The following is a 21,613-nucleotide window of genomic DNA, read 5'->3' as shown; positions in this document are numbered from 1 at the left end:
TTACATCCAAGAGTTTAAGAGAGAAATCACCCCACAAAGCCTAAGTTTTCACTGAAACTACACAAGTTTCTGTTTCTTGGAGAAACGGGAGAATTCTCTTCTGACTCTGATCTGATGGAAAGAGCCCCGAGCTAACAGCATATACGTGGTGATGGCGACGAGTTTGGAGAAAGATCAAGATCATCGCAATCAGGACATGCGAGAGGAGCACCTTTTCGGTTGGCAAAGGAGTAATGCTGCTGATCGAGGAGGAGATTGTCGAACTGTGAGGAGTGACCCAGAACGAGAGGTGGAGGACGATGTTCCTAATTATCAGACAGAGGGATCACATCCAAGGGAAAGCGAAGATGTTGTGCTTAGAAAAAATCCCTCTGTCGATTTCCCTACATTAGAACGATGAAGGAATATTTTTAGTCTAATCAGCTCAATTTTTAGTCTTAATTAGATAGTCGAGAGTGGGACTTCATTAGAACAATGAGCTGTGAATGGACCAAGAAAACTGAAAACATATTACATTTCGTACATATGCTGTCTATGATGCGTGCAGAGTTTTCGCAGGAGAGTCGAAAGAAATAGGTTTCATGATCACATATTTAAGCTATATGAAATCAGTTTACTTTATATATTTAAAATATAAGTTAAGTATCAAATTTATGCTTTATCTTATACTAGGCTAGGGCGATTGTGTGCAGTGGATTATGCACAGAAAGAAATTGTGTACTTAGTGTGGTCATATATCAAAAGAAAGCGGTTGTTACTCAACGAGTCGGTATCGTTTATTGATGAAGTTAAAAGTGAGACAAAGTTGTGTTTTGACTAAATAATATAGACTAGAATCTAAGCATGCGCCACGTGCATGCATAAAATTGAGTGATTATGTATGAATGTAAAATCATATAAGGGATAGAATATGTGAGTAGTTGCTCCACAGTGTACAAATATCTCAGAGAGAAATCACCACACAGTTTCAATTGCCATTACTAATCATATGCTTGTGAATCTAGGGTTCTTACCATTAGATTTTGGGAATTAAACGTGTAGGTTTGATGAAAAATCCTGTACTCTCTTATTCATCTAATGGAACAGAGCCTCAGACGTTTAACTTGCGAGTTGCCGATCTAACATATGAAGAGAGAATTATTGAGGGCCAACCTTTTTGAAAAGCAGTCATTAGCTAGTTTCTTCTGAATCAACAGAACCGAAAATTTTAACATTCTACTTATGATTAAAACAAAACAGTTTTGGACTTATTTCCTTTATAACAAGAAAACTGGGAAAAGTATCAGAAAAGTCATAAACTATGTACATTGGTGCCAATTTAATCATAAACCTTTTGTCTTTATGCCAATTCAGTTATTGTGGCTAATTTTAGCAGGATTTTTTTGACATGGACGCCGGTCTACGTGGCACGGTCGGTGATGATGTGGACAATTTTAAATAATATTTTAATATTTTTCGAATTTTTATTTTTTTTTCTCTTCTCCCTCCTTACTCTAGCCGGTCACCGGACCGGCGATCGGCCAGAGGTCAGAGGCCGGCAAGGTTGACCTCGTTGGCCTTTGGTGAGCCATGCCGGCCACTGCAAGGGTTGCCTTCGCCCTCGCCAGCCCAGTGCGAGGTTGCCTTGGCGGCGTTGCCCATGGCCGGCATGGCTCGCTAAAGGCTGGCAAGGTGAGGTTGACCTTGCTAGCCTTGGCCCCTGGCCGATCTGGCGATTGGCTGGAGGAAGGAGGGGAGGAAAAAAAAAAGAAAAAGAAAAAAAATACATAAAAATTCAAAAAATATTAAAATATTATTAGCGCCGGTTGTACCACGTAGGCTAGACGGCATCCACGTTAGCAAAATTTGACTAATATTAGCCGGAAGGACTGAATTGGCACTATATCAAAAGGTTTAGGATTAAATTGGCACTAAAAAAGGTTTAGGACTAAATTGGTGCCGATGCAATATGTTTATGATTTTTTTTACTCTTTTTCTCAAGAAAACTGAAAATTGGTAACACTAATACATAAACGAAGATTATCTTTTCATCAATGAAAAGAAAATCAAATACTTCCTGAAGAAAGAAAGCAAATAAGTTACATCTAATGTTCTTTTTTTTTTGACCCAGTTGGGTCAAACTTGAATATCAAGGCTCAATGGGCAAGTTGACAATTTGAGAGGTAGAGAAACAATTTTAATCAAAACTCAGACCAAAACAAGTGGCACAAAAGAAGCTCGAAAAGAATTGGAAAAAAGAAGAGTTGAAAGAATCAAAGGAAACACCAAAATAAGGAGATGTATAACAAATAATTACTTGAGAGCTAGCATTTCTCCTAAATAAGGAGATGTATAACAAATAATTACTTGAGAGCTAGCATTTCTCCTTATTGATTATGCCTATTTGTATACCGAAAGATGAAAACAAAAATCAAGTCAAAAGTAAATATACCTTGATGATATCTCACCAATTTAGTTTATTGAAGTGTATTATGGTCATTTTTCTTGAAGTTTGCTTGATTGGGTTGTATAGATAGCACCGGCCTTCGATTCATACAATTATTTCCTTTGAATAATTTATTTCTGTACATGTGTTTTTTTTTTAACAGACATTACATGTCACGTCCCGAACCCCAACGGACTCGCGACACCCCTCGAAAGTCGTATTGAACGCGACATCCCAGGATGCGTCGCTGACCCAAATGAAACACACGAAGACAAACGCAAGCGGAAGCGGAAATAAAACAACCCAGACAAAAGATAATGACAGAGGGATAGCACAAAACAATAATTTCATTTACGCCATAACAACCCAGGCTACTAACGAATAAACTATGTTCAGCAAAAGGGGACGGTGGTTGGATAGTCTACTTCACTATACAAAAATGGGGCATACAAGAAGGGAAGCAACATCGATGTCCACTACCACTTCCGATCTCTGAACTGCGTATGATGACTGTTCGCCACTTCAAGCCTGAAAATGTTTAACAACGGGAATGAGATAAATCTCAATAAGCAGACAACCTAAACCTCACCTAGGTAAATGCGTACCCAGACAAGTCTCAACATGCAATCTAACCATCGACGTACTAGAAATCACATAAACATACTTACCTCGTTTCTAATCATGTGCCAACTCTGCATATTAGTTAAATCACTATAAGTAATAATATTCCAAGAACACATCACAATCACTCGAGCGCCATACACACGTGTGTTCACCCAATTCAATCAAGCACATTCCTCATGCATGTCCATCCAACTATTCACGACCCGCGTAAACGCGCCTCAAGTTCTTTCCTACAGCCCGCGTCAACACGCCTCAGGCCCTTTCTCACAGCCCGCGTCAACACGCCTCAAGCTCAACTTTCTTTCCAATGACCCGCATAAACACGTCTCAGGCCCAACTTTCTTTCCAATGACCGGTGTAAACACGCCTCAGGCCCAACTTTCCTTCCACTGACCCGCGTAAACATGCCTCAGGCCATTCAGACAAGCGCTACGCCACATTATTCAATCAATTACCACGTCTTTCACATAATCAAATATCATGCAACCATTTCCAAACGACCACAACACAATTCGCCATACTTACGCCAAAGAGGCCACAGTTCCACCAATTAAAGTCACACTCGCACACTCACAAACGGTCAATCAAGGTCTGCCATTACTCGTCATCAAATCATCACGTGAGCACACAATATCAAGCATTAAATCAGCCCGTAACTCAAATAACCACCAGTCACACTTAGCTCGCCATTCCGATACAATAAGGCCCACATTTTACTCCAAAACTTGTCCAATATTAGTCCACCGGGCTAGCTAATGTCATGGCTTGTGACAACCCCTAACTCGGCCTTAAAACCAGCCCAACAACTCGCCTAATGACGGCCCTAAATCAACCTCTAAATCAGTCACATATAAACAACACGAACCATTGCCAAATCGGACATTGAATCACACATGAAGAATTAATAAACTTGACATAAATTTCCAGCATTATACGACCTCCAAACCAGCCACAAAACCAGCCCTAAACCGCCTCGGTTCAGCCCACAATTCAACCCCAATCACCCACCCCGAACCAACCACCATTTACTTCACTAATCCGCATCAAAACAGCCACCAAAACCATGCTGAACAGCCCACGGCAGCCACCATATCCACTATATTCAGCCCACACACAAACCCCTAAAAAAGTCTAGCAATACCCATCATCCTAAGTCAAGATTAGGAAGTCACTTACCTCAATCCGAAACAAGGAAACCGGACAAGGGCAGCGGAGAAAGAAGCCGAAGCAGCTACGTTGTCGTCGGGACAGCAGGGGCGAGCGGCGGCTGGGACAGCAGGCAGGGAATGGGGCTGAAGCAGCTGCGTCGTCGCCGGAACGGCAGGGGCAACGGCTGCTTGGCTGGACGGCGAAGAACAGAGCTAGCAAGGGCGGTGGCAAGAAACAAGGAAGGGGCAGATGGCCGGAGCAGGGGGGATAGTACAGCAGTGGCCATAGCGGCGCCGGTGGTAGCAGGGGCGGCGACAGAGCAAGGGAGAGGACGGGATGGTGGTGGTGAGTCGGTGAGGGCAGCGGCGGCCGAGACAGCGGCGCGCGGCGATGGCTGGCGAGGCAGAGCAGGGGGGTAAGCCAGAACAGAGGAAGGGGGAACCGGGGGTCTCGCCGGAGCAGCCGCAGTAATGGCGGCGACGGGCCAGATGGATGGCGGCCGCGGCAGACGACGGGCGGCGGAAGGATGAGCTGCGGTAGCTGCTGGTCGGGCGTCCACGAAGAGGAGAAGAGGAAGAAGAAACAGCTGGATCCGAGGAGGACAGCAGTAGTGGACGGCGGCCCGAGCTGGGACTAGCGGTCGGACGGCGGCTACGGCGGACGACGTGCAGCGGCCGGACGAACTACGGCAACTGCTGGTCGGGTAGCGCGCAGAGGAGGAAGGGGTGAGGGCTCGGCTGAAACCGAAGGAAGAGAGAGGGGGTAAACAAGGATGAGAGAGAGAGAGAGAGAGAGAGAGAGAGAGAGAGAGAGAGAGAGAGAGAGAGAGAGAGAGAGAGAGCGAGAGCAAAAAGTCAACAACCCACTCAAGTGCAATCCAAGGGCTCACAATTGGTCTTGTTGGGCAAGTTAGATCCAAGGGCCATGAAAATTCCGAATTTCAAAATAAAAGAAAAGACTAAATAGACACTAAATAAAAGGCAAAAGAACACTACAAGTGCCATAACTTGTGTGCGGCGCTCACTTTGGTGCCATAAGTTTTTTTTGGATCACTTTAGTGCTAAAATTTTTGAAAAACGATCACTTAAGTGCTAAATTTTTTGAAAAACGATCACTTGAGTGCCAACTCCAGTGCCGTACACAATTTTTCGCCGGAAATCCGACGTGGCATTTTTTTTATTAATTTCTGAAGCTGACGTGGCTCGCCGGAGATTGGCACTTAAGTGATCGTTTTTCAAAAATTTTAGCACTGAAGTGATCCAAAAAAAACTTATGACACTTAAGTGATCGTTTTTCCTCCGACTTGGCACCAAAGTGATCCAAAAAAAAGTTATGGCACCAAAATGATCTCCGTACACAAGTTATGGCACTTATAGTGTCCTTTTGCCCTAAATAAAATAAACCCAGAGGGAGGTATACTGGTCAAAATCCACACCCGGTCCAAATTTCACTTTTCGATAATTCCGGGCAATGTTGACGCTAGCCACAATAATATCGACACCGTCCAATTAAATTTGTCACGAAACTCTGAGAAATTCGACACCAAAGTTCGGGCTCTAAATAACAGCTAAATTCGATTGAGTGCGATTCTAGCGAAATCTCTAATTTAAAAAATAATCCAAGAGTGATCAATTCCGGGCGAGATTTTATTATAAGCGCACTGACGAAATACACGTTTTATAAATCCCAAAAATGAGTCGAAAATTCGGAATGTCACAACTCTTCTCCCCTTACAAAAATTTTGTCCTCGAAATTTACAATTCAACCCAATTATTCGAACAAATGGGGGTATTGGTGTCGCATCAGCTCTTCGCTTTCCCACGTCGCGCCTTCGGTTCCATGATGCTCCCAAATTACTTTGACCATCGGAATTGTCTTGTTCCGCAATACTCGTTCCATTCTGTTCTCGATCCTTACTGGCTTTTCCATGTACGACACTCTATCGTCCACGTCTATTTCTTCATAATTCAGCACGTGGGTCAGATTCGGTTCGTATTTCCTTAACATAGACACGTGAAATACGTTGTGAACTTGGAACAAATTCGGCAGTAGTGCAAGACGATAGGCCAAAGTACCAATTCTCTTTAAGACCTCAAATGGACCCACGTACCTCGGGCTTAACTTCTCTTTCTTACCAAACCGTGACAATCCTCTCATCGGTGATACTTTGAGGAAAACGTGGTCCCCCACTTGAAATTCCAAGGGCCTACGTCTCCGGTCTACATAATTCTTTGGCGGTTTTGAGCGGTCTTAAGCCTGTCCCGTATCACCTTGACTGTCTCGACTGACTGCTGAACTAACTCCGGACCCGTGATGCTCCTCTCACTAACTTCAACCCAACAAACCGGTGTTCTGCAAGCTCTGCCATACAGCGCTTTAAATGGTGCCATTCTGATACTCTGCTGATAGCTATTATTATAGGCAAACTCAACCAGATGTAACTGTTCCTCCCAACTACCCTTAAAATCCAATACACATGTCTGCAACATATTTTCCAAAGTCTGAATCGTCCTTTCAGACTGGCCGTCCATTTGGGGATGATAGGCCGTACTAAACTGTAACTTCGTTCCTAATGCCGTATGAAAACTTTTCCAAAAAGCAGCAGTAAACTTAGGGTCACGGTCTGAAGTAATCGTCACTGGCACTCTGTGAAGACGGACTAATTGTCGCACATATATCTCGTCATATCTTTCCAAGGCGAAGTCCTTTCGCACCGGCAGAAAATGTGCTGACTTTGTCAATCGGTCGACTACCACCCAAATTGAATCATGACTCCTCTGACTCCTCGGTAATCCTATTACAAAGTCTATTGTGATGTGTTCCCACTTCCACTCGGGGATTTCCAATGGCTGCAACATTCCACCCGGCTTGCAATGTTGCGCCTTTACTTGTTGACATGTTAAACACTTAGCCACGTGCTTGGCTACATCTACTTTCATGCCGTTCCACTAATAATGCTGTCGCAAGTTCTGATATATCTTCGTACTACCCGAGTGAATACTGTAATTGCTATGGTGAGCTTCTGACAAAATCTCCTCCTTCAGTTCTGCATCACCAGGTACACACAATCGTCCACGAAACTTCAGAATCCCATTCTCGGATACCTGAAAGTCCGATTTCCTTTTTGTGACATCCATTTTCAGAATCTTCTGAATCTCTGGGTCCGTCGATTGTAAAGCCTTAATCTTAGTCTGGATTTCCGGTTCAATCCTCAATGCGGCAAGCAGACTTGAGATATAACTCACTTCAAACTTAAACTCCGAATCCCGAACTCCCTCCAATAGAGTCCATTCCTTAGCCATCATATGCACAATGCTCGATTTTCGGCACAGTGCATCCGCTACTTTATTAGCATTTCCAAGGTGATACAGAATATCGCAGTCATAGTCCTTGAGGAGTTCCATCCAACGACGCTGTCTCATGTTCAATTCCTTTTGGGAGAACAAGTACCTTAAACTTTGATGGTTCGTATAAATCTGAAATTTCTCCCCACACAAGTAGTGTCTCCAAATCTTAAGAGCGAATATAATCGGGGCCAATTCTAAGTCGTGTGTCGGATAATTCAGCTCATGCGGTCTCAATTGTCGTGATGCATATGCCACTACTCTTCCGTGTTGCATTAGCACGCATCCCAGTCCCCTTAGTGATGCATCACTGTAGATCTCATATCCTCCCGGACCTGACGGGATTGTCAATACTGGGGCGGTTGTCAACCTCTGCTTTAACTCCTAAAAACTCTTTTTGCACCTATCCGTCCATTCAATCCTCGTTTCCTTCTTTAATAACCGCGTCAACGGCATCACTAATGCCGAAAACCTTTCCACGAAGCGTTTGTAATATCCTGCCAGACCCAAGAAACTTCGAACCTCTATCACTGTCGTCGATCTGGGCCAATTCGTGACTGCCTCAATCTTTATCGGGTCCATTGAAATTCCATTCCCAGAAGTCACATGTCCAAGAAATGCTACCCGATTTAGCCAGAACTCGCACTTACTGAACTTAGCGTAAAGTGCGTGTTCCCTTAAAGTCCGTAAAACCTTTTTCCAAATGTAACTCATGCTCGGCGGGACTCCTTAAGTATACCAGGATATCGTCTATGAACACAATTACAAACTGATCCAGAAATTCCTTGAATACCCGATTCATTAAATCCATAAAGACAACAGGGGTGTTAGTCACCCCAAATGGCATCACTGTAAACTCATAGTGCCCATATCTCATCCTAAATACCGTTCTCGACACATCCTCCTTCTTAATCCTCAATTGATGATAGCCAGTCCTTAAGTCGATCCTTGAAAATATCGACGCCCCTTGCAACTGATCAAACAGGTCATCTATCCTTGGCAATGGGTACTTATTCCTAATGGTCACCTAATTCAATTGTCTGTAGTCAATGCACAACCTCAATAATCCATTCTTTTTTTTTCTCACAAATAAAACTGGCGCTCTCCATGGAGATGCACTCGGACGAATGAAACCTTTATCCAATAACTCCTGTATTTAGACTTTCATTTCCTTCAATTCTGACAACGACATCCTACAGGGTGCTTTCGAGATCGGTTCTGCCCCTAGGGCCAACGTAACCACAGACTCCACTTCTCTATCAGGTGGCAATCCCGGCAATTCTTGAGGAAAGACATTGGGAAAATTACACACCACGGCTATGTCCTCTAGCCTTGGCTCCTTAACCAACGAGTTAACCATAAGATAGCTATCTTTCTACACCTCAATGACAAAGCTCAATCCATCCAATTTCAATCCATCCAATTTCAATCCAACGGTCTCCCAAAGTAAATCACTCTTATTCTTTACAAAATTCGAAATTTCCCAAGAGATAACTTATTCATCCAAATCTTGTTAAAGGATATCATCAGTAATTCCAAAATACATAAACTGATTGCGTCAATTTACCATGAGCAATTATACGTCTTACATGACCATTCAAATCTAAAATTTCCAAAAAAAAAGTCACTTCTAAAACACAAAATATCCTTATACATCGCATTTAGACCCTTAAGATGAGTCATCCGCTTCCTTCCTAGCCACAACTTACACTTTTCTGTACGCCCGTAGTCGATTCTGATTATTCGGTGGAGCAGCTCCCGCTTGATGTCCTACTCGCGGTTGCCACGGTTGTATCGGCGGCCTAACCCGTCGGTTTGGGCAGTTTCTCACTTGGTGACCTCGCCCACCACATCCAAAGCATACTCCACCCCTACTCGGGCAAGGCTCATTTCCGTGTCTTCCCCCACAAAGTTGACAAGTCGTATTCGAATGGTGAGCCGGCTTCCTGATATTCTTCCTAACGGGAGGGACGAAGCGACTATTTCCCATCATTGGCCTCTTTCCAACGTGACGATTGTCCCTAGCCGGGGCATATCGCGATCCAGGGGCGGTAGCCCGATCCATCAAATCACGCTCAATTGCCTGAGCCCGATCATAAATCTCGTAATAACCCCTCAAGTTCAGTGATATCATCTGACTGCGGAGGTTCGGCTTCAGCCCATCTCGGAACCTCCTGGCTTTGTCCGCTGGGTCCTCTACCATTCTTGGGGCAAACTTGGACAGTCTTGCGAACTCGGCCTCATATTGGTCTACCGACATCTGACCCTGGCGAAGCCTCATGAATTCTGCCAATTTCTGTTCTCGGGCGCTTTCCGAGAAATACTTACTATTAAAGATCTCGGTAAAAATATTACAAGTCAGAGTAGTACTAGCAGGGAACACTTGACCTCTGGTGGCCTTCCACCAATCACTTGCATTTCATTGAAGCTGGTAGACTGCCAGGGTTACTTTTTTCTCTCTCGGTACACCCCAATACTTCAAAAGCCTTTTCTAGCTCTTCCGTCCATCGGGGTGCAGCCTCAGTATCATCTCTCCCATCAAACTTCAGAGGCTTCAACCTCAAAAACTGCTCGACTAGCTTAGACATCGATCTATTTGCATTCACTTGTCCTTGACCATCATTCACATCGTTCCCATGATTCTCGTTATTTCCATAGGCCCCATTGGTAGTGGCAACAGCGGCCTCAGCAACAGCAACGACTGTAGCATTTCTATCTCGAGTCTGTCTACCCATTAAAATTTCAACTTCTCGTAGTGCTGTCAGAATTCTGTCCACTCGAGGATCTTTTACAACACCAGCCTGCGGGGCCATGCGACTTCGACCTCAACCTCGACCTCAACCTTTCCACAGCTGCTCATACTTATAAGGTTCTCACACTCGCCTATCTTCTAAAATTCCACTCAGGAATTAGAGACTTAGGCCAACTATACCGGTCTAAAGCCCTAAGCAGTGAATCGTAACAACAATTCACTAAGCAGGCAACCAATCACAAATAACACCCAATCACAACCAACAAAGTTCGTGCACTTACCTCAAGTCCTGACGCACCTGCACTTCACATGTTATTGCATAACATCACTCAACAATCACAATCAAACAGTTTGGGGTACTCATGGCAGACGAGTCTCCCTAACTGGCTACTCCAAAGTCATCGCTCCTTATCACTCTAGGTTTCGACCATCTTGGATCGAGCTAACCTTGCTCTAATACCAAATTAACCGGGGATGTCATGCCCCGAACCCCAACGGACTCGCGATAGCCCTCGAAGGTCGTATTGAACGCGACGTCCCAGGACACGTCACTGACCCAAACGAAACACGCGAAGACAAACGCAAGCGGAAGCGGAAATAAAACAACCCAGACAAAAGATAATGACAGGGTGATAGAACGAAACAATAATTTCATTTACGCCATAACAACCCAGGCTACTAACAAATAAACCACGTTCAGCAAAAGGGGACAGTGGTTGGATAGTCTACTTCACTATACAAAAAGGGGGCATACAAGAAGGGAAGCAACATCGATGTCCACTACCACTTCCGGTCTCTGAACCGTGTATGACGACTGTTCGCTACTTCAAGCCTGAAAATGTTTAACAACGGGAATGAGATAAATCTCAATAAGCAGACAACCTAAACACCACCTAGGCCAATGCGTACCCAGACAAGTCTCAACATGCAATCTAACCATCGACGTACTAGAAATCACATAAACATACTTACCTTGCTTCTAATCATGCACCACCTCTGCATATTAGTCAAATCACTATAAGTAATAATATTCCAAGAACACATCACAATCACTCGAGCGCCATACACACGTGCGTTCACCCAATTCAATCAAGTACATTCCACATGCATGTCCATCCAACTATCCACGACCCGCATAAACACGCCTCAGGTTCTTTCCCACAGCCCGCGTCAACACGCCTCAGGCCCATTCTTACAGCCCGTGTCAACACGCCTCAGACCCTTTCTCACATTCCGCGTCAACATGCCTCAGGCTCAACTTTCTTTCCAATGACCCGCCTAAATAACGCCTCAGGCCATTTAGACAAACGTATACGCCTCATTATTCAATCAATTACCACATCTTTCACTAATCAAATATCACGCAACCATTTCCCAACGACCACAACACAATTCGTCATACTTACGCCAAAAAGGCCACAGTTCCACCAATTAAAGTCACACTCACACACTCACAAACGGTCAATCAAGGTTAGCCATTACTCGTCATCAAATCATCACGTGAGCACACAATATCAAGCATTAAATCAGCCCGTAATTCAAATAACCACCAGTCACACTTAGCTCACCATTTCGATACAATAAGGCCAACATTTTACTCCAAAACTTGTCCAATATTAGTCCACCGGGCTAGCTAATGTCCCGGCTCGTGACAACCCCTAACTTGGCCTTAAAACCAGCCTAACAACTCGCCCAATGACGGCCCCAAATCAACCTCTAAATCAGTCACATATAAACAACACGAACCATCGCCAAATCGGACATTGAATCACACACGAATAATCAATAAACTTGATATAAATTTTCAGCATTATACGACCTCCAAACCAGCCATAAAACCTGTCACGCCCCGAACCCCACGGTGCGCCACATCTCTCGCAAAGGTCGATTCAAGTGCGACGTCCCAGGACGCGTCGCTGACCCAACGCTCAAACAGAGTACAAGGCACATGTGGAAGCATTACAACACCCGAACAATTTAAAACCACCTAACCAAAGATAGCCGCACAACAACCAACAAGAACAAATATACACTTGCATTGATACTGGGAACCATATACAACATCCATTTACAGCCCACGCTCAAAAATCAAAAGCGGGTCAACAGCCACCAACATAAAAAAGGGGGTACGAGGCTCGGCGGTCAAGCATTATATCTAACCGGGGCTCCTCCCAAAACGTATCGGTACGCCTGTCATCCTCAAGGCCGGGGGTCTGAAAAATTGATTTTCAACAACAGTGAGAATGAATCTTAGCGAGTAGGTTCCCTAAACCTAAGCTAGGCTAACATGCACCTCCTGACGAGCATTAAACAACACACCAATCAAGCCATAATTGACTTAGGCCCTCGGGCCCAAATCCAATACTCACCTTGCCCTGCAAGTTAGGCACTTACAATTCAAGAATAAAACATAGGACCCAAACGCAACACATGCGCACATTACTTGGTCACAACGCATGTCATGCTTATGCTCGTGCTCATACGCGTGCTCACGCTTCATCAATGCATTTTCGCACGCTTGCACTCTAGCACACTTGCAATTATCAATTTCTCCTCCGACCCGCAATACCCCGCGTCAAACGCCTCAGGGCTTTATGTGATCACACATTCACATTCACCAAATTATTATCTGAACCCCGCGTAAAACGCATCAGGGCAGTTTAGGTGATCACATGTTCATGTCATCCGTGCACACTCATATATGCACATGCCATGCCAATGCTCGAGATGCACACCCATGGCCATAAAGTTCACACTTGGGCACTCACGAATTTCACAATGAGCATTCAATTGCACAACGCCGCTTATTCAATTCACCACATAATATGCTCAATTCAATAAATCACAAGCCCAAGTAATCAACCATCCATTCCAGCCTTGGCACATAATTTACGCATACAAATCACACAATTGAGTCAACATCAATTCACGCACTCGAGGCCCGGCAAGAGACTCCATTCTTAGTCACACTAGGCACATGACACGGCACCACAAAATTGATCACAACCCAGTACAAATCAGCCACTTAGTCCGCCAACCTAAACATTCCCGATAATCACACAATTAACCTCCAAATTGATCGCTCATAGACCAATTCAAACCCGGTATGGACAGCCACCAAACAGATCGTCCTAGGCCAACAAATGTCCTCAAAACACTCCATTTGACTCCCCAAAATATCACCCAAATCAACCACCATGAGGACCAAATGAGGCGCGTACTATAATCCACATTTGAACCCGAAATTAACCCCAAACTCGGGCCGAATCATTCCAATACTTTCAGCCTTCATGCAGCACATTCCAAGTCATTACACCTCATTAAAATGATCCCGTTAGACCACCAAAACCGCCATGAAAACAGCCGCTATTCGGTCTTCAATTTACACCCGCCAAATTCACAATTTCGCCCAATTTGAGGCACCTATGCACAGCCACTTCACAGCACTATACGGGTCATTAAACCTCAACTAAATCATCACACTAAGCCCGTAAAATAGCCACAAGATCAGTACGAAAACAGCCACCATTTAGCTCGCAAATTTCACTCGCCAAAACCACAATTTTTGTCCAAATCACAACTCTCGTGATCAGCCACCACGCAGCACGTTATGGACCGCCAAACCTCAGTCAAATTATCAGTCTAGGTCACCAAATGCGCCACAAAATCAGCCCCTAACAGCCACCGTTTGGATCACAAGTTTCTCCCGCCAAGTCCACAATTTCTATCCGAATCGAAGCGCCCAAGCTCAGCCGACTCACAGCACAATACGGGACTCTAAATCTCAATTAACTCATCACGATTAACCACCAAAACAGCCACGATAACAGCCCCTAACAGCCTCTACCATTTAACCCCTAATTTAACCTAATTAACCCCTAAAACCCATCTAGAAACACACATTAGTCTAATTAGGGTTTAGGGTTGTACTCACTTGAAATCCTAAGCTTTAATCAAAATTTGAATAAAGCGACAAGGGTGGGCCGGTAGCGGTGGATCCGCGCCGAACAGTGATGGCGGCGGCGGCTCGGTGAAGCCCTAGAGCGGCCGAGAAAGAGAGAGAGAGAGCAGGTGGGGGAGAGACACGGCGAGAGGGAGAGGGAGAGAGACGGAATGGTGATGGTGGTGAGGCGTGGGGCGGTGGCACCGACGGCGGCGAGCTGGGCGAGCGCGCAGCCGACGAGCTGGGGCGGTGGCACCGACGGCGGCGAGCTGGGCGAGCGCGCAGCCGGCACGAGCAGGCGGCGGGGACTCGGCCGAACGGGGGAGGAGTCGGGCGAAGAAAACAGGGGAAGAGAAAAGAGAGGGGGGTCGCGGCGGCAACGGCGCGGCCGGGCGGCCAGGCGAGCGGCGGCGCAACTCGGTAGGAGCGACGGCGGCGCGAGGCGGTCGGCTTGGTGCGGCCAGGCGGAGGAAGAAGCAGAAGCAGGAGTCGGGGCGAAGAGACGAAGAAGAAAAGAAAAGGAAGAAGAAGAAAAGAAAAGAAAAGAAGAGAGAGAGAGAGAAGGAAACGTGAGCGAAAAGTAGGGGAAGGGTGTCTGAGGCATGGGCAGACGTGTGCAGACACGGCAGAGGGAGGAGAGAGAGAGAGAGAGAGGGGGAATAAATTTAAATGTTCAATCAAATAAATAATGCAATTCAACGGCCCATAATTAAAACCGACAACGTTCCGACGGTCCAAATTAGTCCTAGAATATAATAAAGGACAAAGGCCAAGTTAATTAAATCAACTACCACGAGGGAGGTCTACTAGTCCAAATTCGCACCCGGTCAAAAACTCCCCTTTTTCCATTATTCCTGACAATCTCAACGCTGGCCACAACAATATCGACACCATCCAATTTATTTCGTCCCGAAACTTCCGAAAATCGACTGCCAAGTTCGGGGTCTAAATAATGATCAAATTCGATCGAGTGCGATTCTAGCGAAATCTCTAATTTAAAAATAATAACCGAGAGTGATCAGTTCTCGGGCGAGATTTTACTATAAGCACACTGACAAATTACACGTTTTATAAATCCCAAAAATGGGCCGAAATTCGGAATGTCACAAAACCAGCCCTAAACCGCCTCGGTTCAGTCGACAATTCAACCCCAATCACCCACCCCGAACCAACCACCGTTTACTTCACTTATCCAGATCAAAACAGCCACCAAAACCATGCTGAACAGCCTACGGCAGACACCATATCCACTATATTCAGCCCACACACGATGTCACGCCCCAAACCCCGATGGGCTCGCGATACCCCTCTGAAGGTCGTATCGAAAGCGACGTCCCAAGACGCATCGCCTACCCAAACGAAACACGCGAAGACAAGCGCAAGCGGAAGCGGAAATTAAATAACCCAGACAATAAATAATGACAAAGGAATAGCACAAAACAATAATTCCAAACACACAACATCAAAAGGGAACAGTGGTTGGATATCCTACTTCGCTATATAAAAGAGGGGCATCCAAAGATGAAATGAAGCATCAAATGCCCAAAGTCACCCCTGGTCTCTGGACCGCACGTGACGACTAATCGTCACTCCAAACCTGAAAATGTTTAACAACGGGGGATGAGATAAATCTCAATAAGTAGACAACCTAAACCCCACATAGGCCAATGCATATCCAGACGAGTCTCAACATGCAATCTTACAATCGACATACTAGAACTCACACAAACATACATACCTCGTCTCCATTCACACACCAACTCTGCATAATAGTCAAATCACATTAATGCATCCAGCATAACACATATTCAGAGCACGCAAAGAAATTTCCCATGCATCATACAACCACACTCGCGCGTGTCTCGATTATAAGGTAAAACCACTTGGGCACGTCCCATACCATGCCTAGCAGTATTCACCCCATAATCAAACACTATGCAACATGCGTGGTCCAGCCAACTTTCTCACGACCTCCCAGGTCCTTTCACACTGCCCGCGTAAACACGCCTCAGGCCCATTCTCACAACCCGCGTAAGCACGCTTCAGGTCCATTCTCACAGCCCTCGTAAACACGCCTCAGGCTCAGCCCTCCGATCAATCCGGGCTCAGTCCCGCGTAACCACGCCTCAGGACATTTCTTTCTTTCCAATGACCCGCGTAACCACGCTTCAGGTCTAACCCACCTTCCATAGCTCGCGTAAACACGCCTCAGGCTCAGCCCTCCGATCAATCCGGGCTTTGTCCAATGACCCGCGTAAACACGCATCAGGTCTATCCTGCCTCAGGCTATTCGGACAGGCACACACGTCATATGCTTCGATCGATTCCATGCCAATCACATATTCAAACCACACCTTAAAACACTCAATTGCCAATCATCCCAATCAATCCATGCAAGTATCAAACTCAACTCGTAAAGCATCACAAGCTAGCCACATTGCACAACCATCATTCTAACACATTGCACATACTCAATTTCAAGTCATGTGCTTGCCACTTTGGCCCACAATTCCAACCTTTGACCCGGTCATAATCAACCCATGATCCATCACAAACCGGCCACCGTCAAGCATCAAATTGCACTCACAAGCACCACGACAAACCAGTCACATACATGTCCATCAATCAATCATAAATAAACTCACATTTCAACCCATAACTAGCCAACATTAGCCCCTCGAGTTCATCATCGTACCAGCCACAAATCAAGCCACATAATCACCACAATTTAGCCTACCAATCAACCACGTTTATATATTGATCCTAATCCAAGCTTAGCCACTAAACCGGTACTAATTAACCCCTAAACAAGTCTATAAATGCCTAAAGTACTAAGTAGGGGTTAGGAAGTCACTTATCTAAGTTTGGCCCGGGAAAAATCCACGCGGGCTCAAAATGGCCCTGGTGAACAGTGGCAACTCGGCGCGGGCGAGGGCGCGACGGGCAAAATGGCCGGCAAGGTGCTCGGCCTCGGCCGGGGCGCTCGGCCGGGGCGCTCGGCCACGGATAGGCAACGGCCTGGTCGACTCGGCCACGGGCAAGGGCAGCGGCCTGGTGCTCGAGCACGGTCTGGGCAACGATGGGCACGGCCTGGGACGCTCGGCAACGGGCTCGGCCACGGCCGGGCTGGCTGGCTAGCCGGCGGTGGCGACGAGTGGAGGCGACGGGAGGATAGCGGGCGGCAGCGAGCTAGTCCCGGCGACTGGCTTGGCCAAGGCACGAGCTGTCCGGCCAAGGTAGCGGCGACGGCGGCTCGGAGGAAAGCTGGGTGGTGGTGGCGAGCTACGGCGGCGATGGTGGCGAGCTACGGCGGCGATGGTGGCGGGAGAGAGAGGGAGCTGGGGCGAACCGGCGACAACGGCGACGTGGCGGCGTGCTAGTCTCGGCGGGCTGGCACGGCGACGCGGCGGTCGGGCGCGGCGACGACGGTGAACTCGGCTGGGCGCGCGGCTGGGCTGGGGACGAGCTCGGGGCGAAGGAAAATAGGGGAAGGAGAAGGAGGGTGGGGGGCTTTCATGGCGGCGATGGCGCTGCGGCTGGCGGGTGCGGCGAGCGGTGCCGGACGGACGAGCTCGGGCGGTCGATGGTGACTAGTCGGGCGGCGAGCAGCAAGCAGGAAGCCAGAGTAGAAGAAGCAGGAGTCGGGGGCGGAAGAGACGAAGAAGAAGAGGAAGAGAAGAGGAAGAAAAGAAAAAGGAAAGAAAGAAAGGAAGAGAGAGAGAGAGGGAGGAGACGTGAGCGGAAAAAGGGGGGGAAGGGACGTGCAAGCATGGGGCAAAGGGCGCAGACGCGGCAGAGAGAGAGAGAGAGAGAGAGAGAGAGAGAGAGAGACAAAAGTCATAATTTGTCATCGAGTGCGATCCAACGGTCACGATTCAAACCCAAAATCGATCTAACGGTCCACGAAAATCCTAATTAAAAATTAGGAAAAAGGGCAAAAGATAATCAAATAAAATACACTACGAGGGAGGTCTACTAGTTCAAATTTGCACCCGGTCAAAAATCTACTTTTCACATATCCCGGGCAATATCGAGGCTGGCCACAATAATATCGACACCGTCCAATTAAATTCGTCCCGGAACTCCGAGAAATTCGACACCAAAGTTTGGGCTCTAAATAACGGCCAAATTCGATCGAGTGCGATTCTAGCGAAATCTCTAATTTAAAAATAATAACCCAAGAGTGATCAGTTCCGGGCGAGATTTTATTATAAGCTCACTGACGAAATACCCGTTTTATAAATTCCAAAAATGGGCCGAAATTCGGAATGTCACACACGAACCCCTAAACAAGTCTGGCAATACCCATCATCCTAAGTCGAGATTAGGAAGTTGCTTACCTCAATCCGAAACAAGAAAACCGGACAAGGGCAACGGAGAAAGAAGCCGAAGCAGCCACGTCGTCGCCGGGACAGCAGGGGCAAGCGGCGTCTAGGACGGCGGGTAGGGAATGGGGCTGAAGTAGCTGCGTCGTCGCCGGAACGGTAGGGGCAACGGCTGCTTGGCTGGACGGTGAAGAACAGAGCCTGCAAGGGCGGCGGCAAGAAACAAGGGAGGGGCAGATGGCCGGAGCAGGGGGGACAGCACGGCGGTGGCCATAGTGGCGCCGGCAGTAGCAGGGGCGGCGACAGAGCAAGGGGGAGGACAGGATGGTGGTGGCGAGCCGGTGAGGGCTGCGGCCGCCAAGACGGCGGCGCGTGGTGATGGCTAGCGAGGCGGAGCAGGGGGTAAGCCATAACAGGGGAAGGGGGAATCGGGGGTCTCACCAGAGCAGCAGTAACAACGGTGGTGACCGGCCAGATGGACGGCGGCCACGGCGGAAGGACGAGCTACGGTAGCTGCTGGTCGGGCGTCCATGAAGAGGAGAGGAGGAAGAAGAAATAGCTGGGTCCGAGGAGGACAGCAGCGGCGGACGGCGGCCCGGGCTAGGACGAGCAGCTAGATGGCGGCTACGGCGGACGACGCGCGGTGGCCGGACGAGCTGTGGCAACTATTGGTCGGGCGGCGCGCGGAGGAGGAAGGGGGGGAGGGCTCGGCTGAAACCGAAGGAAGAGAGAGGGGGATGGGGGAAACAAGGACGAACGTGAGAGAGGAGAGAGAGAGAGAGAGAGAGAGAGAGAGAGAGAGAGAGAGAGAGAGAGAGAGAGAGAGAGAGCAAAAAGTCAACAACCCACTCAAGTGCAATCCAAGGGCTCACAATTGGTCTTGTTGGGCAAGTTAGATCCAAGGGCCACGAAAATTTCGAATTTCAAAATAAAAGAAAAGACTAAATAGACACTAAATAAAATAAACCCAGAGGGAGGTATATTGGTCAAAATCCGCACTCGGTCCAAATTTCACTTTTCGATAATTTCGAGTAATGTCGACGCTGGTCACAATAATATTGACACCGTCCAATTAAATTTGTCACGAAACTCCGAGAAATTTGACACCAAAGTTCGAGCTCTAAATAATGGCCAAATTCAATCGAGTGTGATTCTAGCGAAATCTCTAATTTAAAAAATAACCCAAGAGTGATCAGTTCCGGACGAGATTTTATTATAAGCGCACTGACGAAATACAAGTTTTATAAATCCCAAAAATGAGTCGAAATTCGGAATGTCACATTACATGAATTTGAGATATAGTATATTCCATAATTAATCTCGTTGACTAGTTCCATAATTAGTACAACTAATAAAAGATAGCTAGAGATAATCGAAAACCGATGCCAAACACAGGAGTTTGAGTTCGACTCTAGTTCCAGCAGCGCACAATTGACTTCAAAATTACACCCGACCAAATCGTAAACCCAAATCAACTTCTCTAAAATTCTATAGGACGACAATACTGCAAAGTTTCCTTACGGTATGATTTCACAGTTCAACAACCTCTAAATTAACCCAACAACTTAGAATTTAACATAGTCCAAAATTACAGTTTTACTAAGAAATTCTCTCTGATTAAAGGAATCAAGGATTAAAATTTGTAATGAGCGTTTGCAGCAAAGATCTTTTCTTGAAAGAAATTTCTGATAATTTTTCCAAAAAGTTTCTTTTACTTAACAATAGTCCTAGAGAAGTTTAATGAGAAAAATTTTGAAACCTTGGTTTATATATAAGCATCTAAATCTATTGTTATATATATATATATATATATATATATATATATATATATACATATATAAGACACACACATAAAAGGAGAAAGTTTTTCCTACTTTTACATTTTTTATTATATTTTAAAGATAAAGACTAAGGAAAGGCATGATTGTTTCCCTTGTCAAAGAAAACTTCAAAGATAAATCTAACAAAAGCAAAAGCATAAGATAACAACTTTTGATATTTCAGGGTGTGTTTATTTAACGGAAAAGATCAATAATTGGAAACATTTTTCGAAAAATGACAAAGATTATATTGTTTAGAAAAATTAATCATCAGAATATGTTTTTATTATCAATAACGATCTATTCTCAATTATTTCGCGGATGATATAAAAATATTTTTCATTTGTTTATTTTCGTAAGCGAAACAATCATTCTTTTATTGGAAATGATTTTTAAATCATTCTTATTCCATGAAACAAACATACCCTTGGGCTTCGATATGTAAAGAAATATATAGTTCTGCTATAAATCTTTCATAGGTAGTATAAGGACAATGTCTAATAGTTACGAGACAGAAATATTTTAAAGTATCTAAATCTATCATGATTGTCAATACATGCATAGTAAATTTAATTCTGTTAGACACAATATTATTTATAATACTATCTTCATACCAGCTGAATGTATCATAAAATAAACTATTTTTTTTTGTAAATTTACTTCAATGTTAATGAGCTATGTTAATCGATTCGTTCAGTATGGATTAAAGATTTGATTATTTATTTCTCTGACTTAATCACATCCCCCTTATCAAAAGCTAATGTCGTTTCTATTCACATGCAAATATAACTTAGAGGAATTTTCTCTTTTTTTCATTATCTGTACAAGCGTAAGTATCTGTGTCCTTGGAAGGTTTTCTTTTGTGCCTCTGCTTTATGTAACTCAAAGAACTATATTCAAGATTGCTCGTTCTCATCATGTACTTTCTTTCGTGAAATAAACTCCAGTTAATATAGTATTTGTGACATCCCGAATTTCGGCCCATTTTTGGGATTTATAAAACGTGTAATTCGTCAGTGCGCTTATAATAGAATCTCGCCCGGGAACTGATCACTCTCGGGTTCTTGTTTTTAAAATAGAGATTTTGCTAGAATCGCACTCGATCGAATTTAGCCGTTATTCAGACCCCGAACTTGGCAGTCGATTTTCGGGAGTTTCGGGAAGAAATAAATTGGACGGTGTCGATATTGTTGTGGCCAACGTCGAGATTATCAGGAATAGTGAGAAAGTG

The sequence above is a fragment of the Syzygium oleosum genome, unplaced genomic scaffold (genome assembly GCF_021117445.2).
Source record: "Syzygium oleosum isolate NSW1041296 unplaced genomic scaffold, Sole_v2.1 Sole_v2.26, whole genome shotgun sequence".
Lineage (NCBI taxonomy): Eukaryota > Viridiplantae > Streptophyta > Magnoliopsida > Myrtales > Myrtaceae > Syzygium > Syzygium oleosum.
This window is presented reverse-complemented; position numbering follows the sequence as displayed.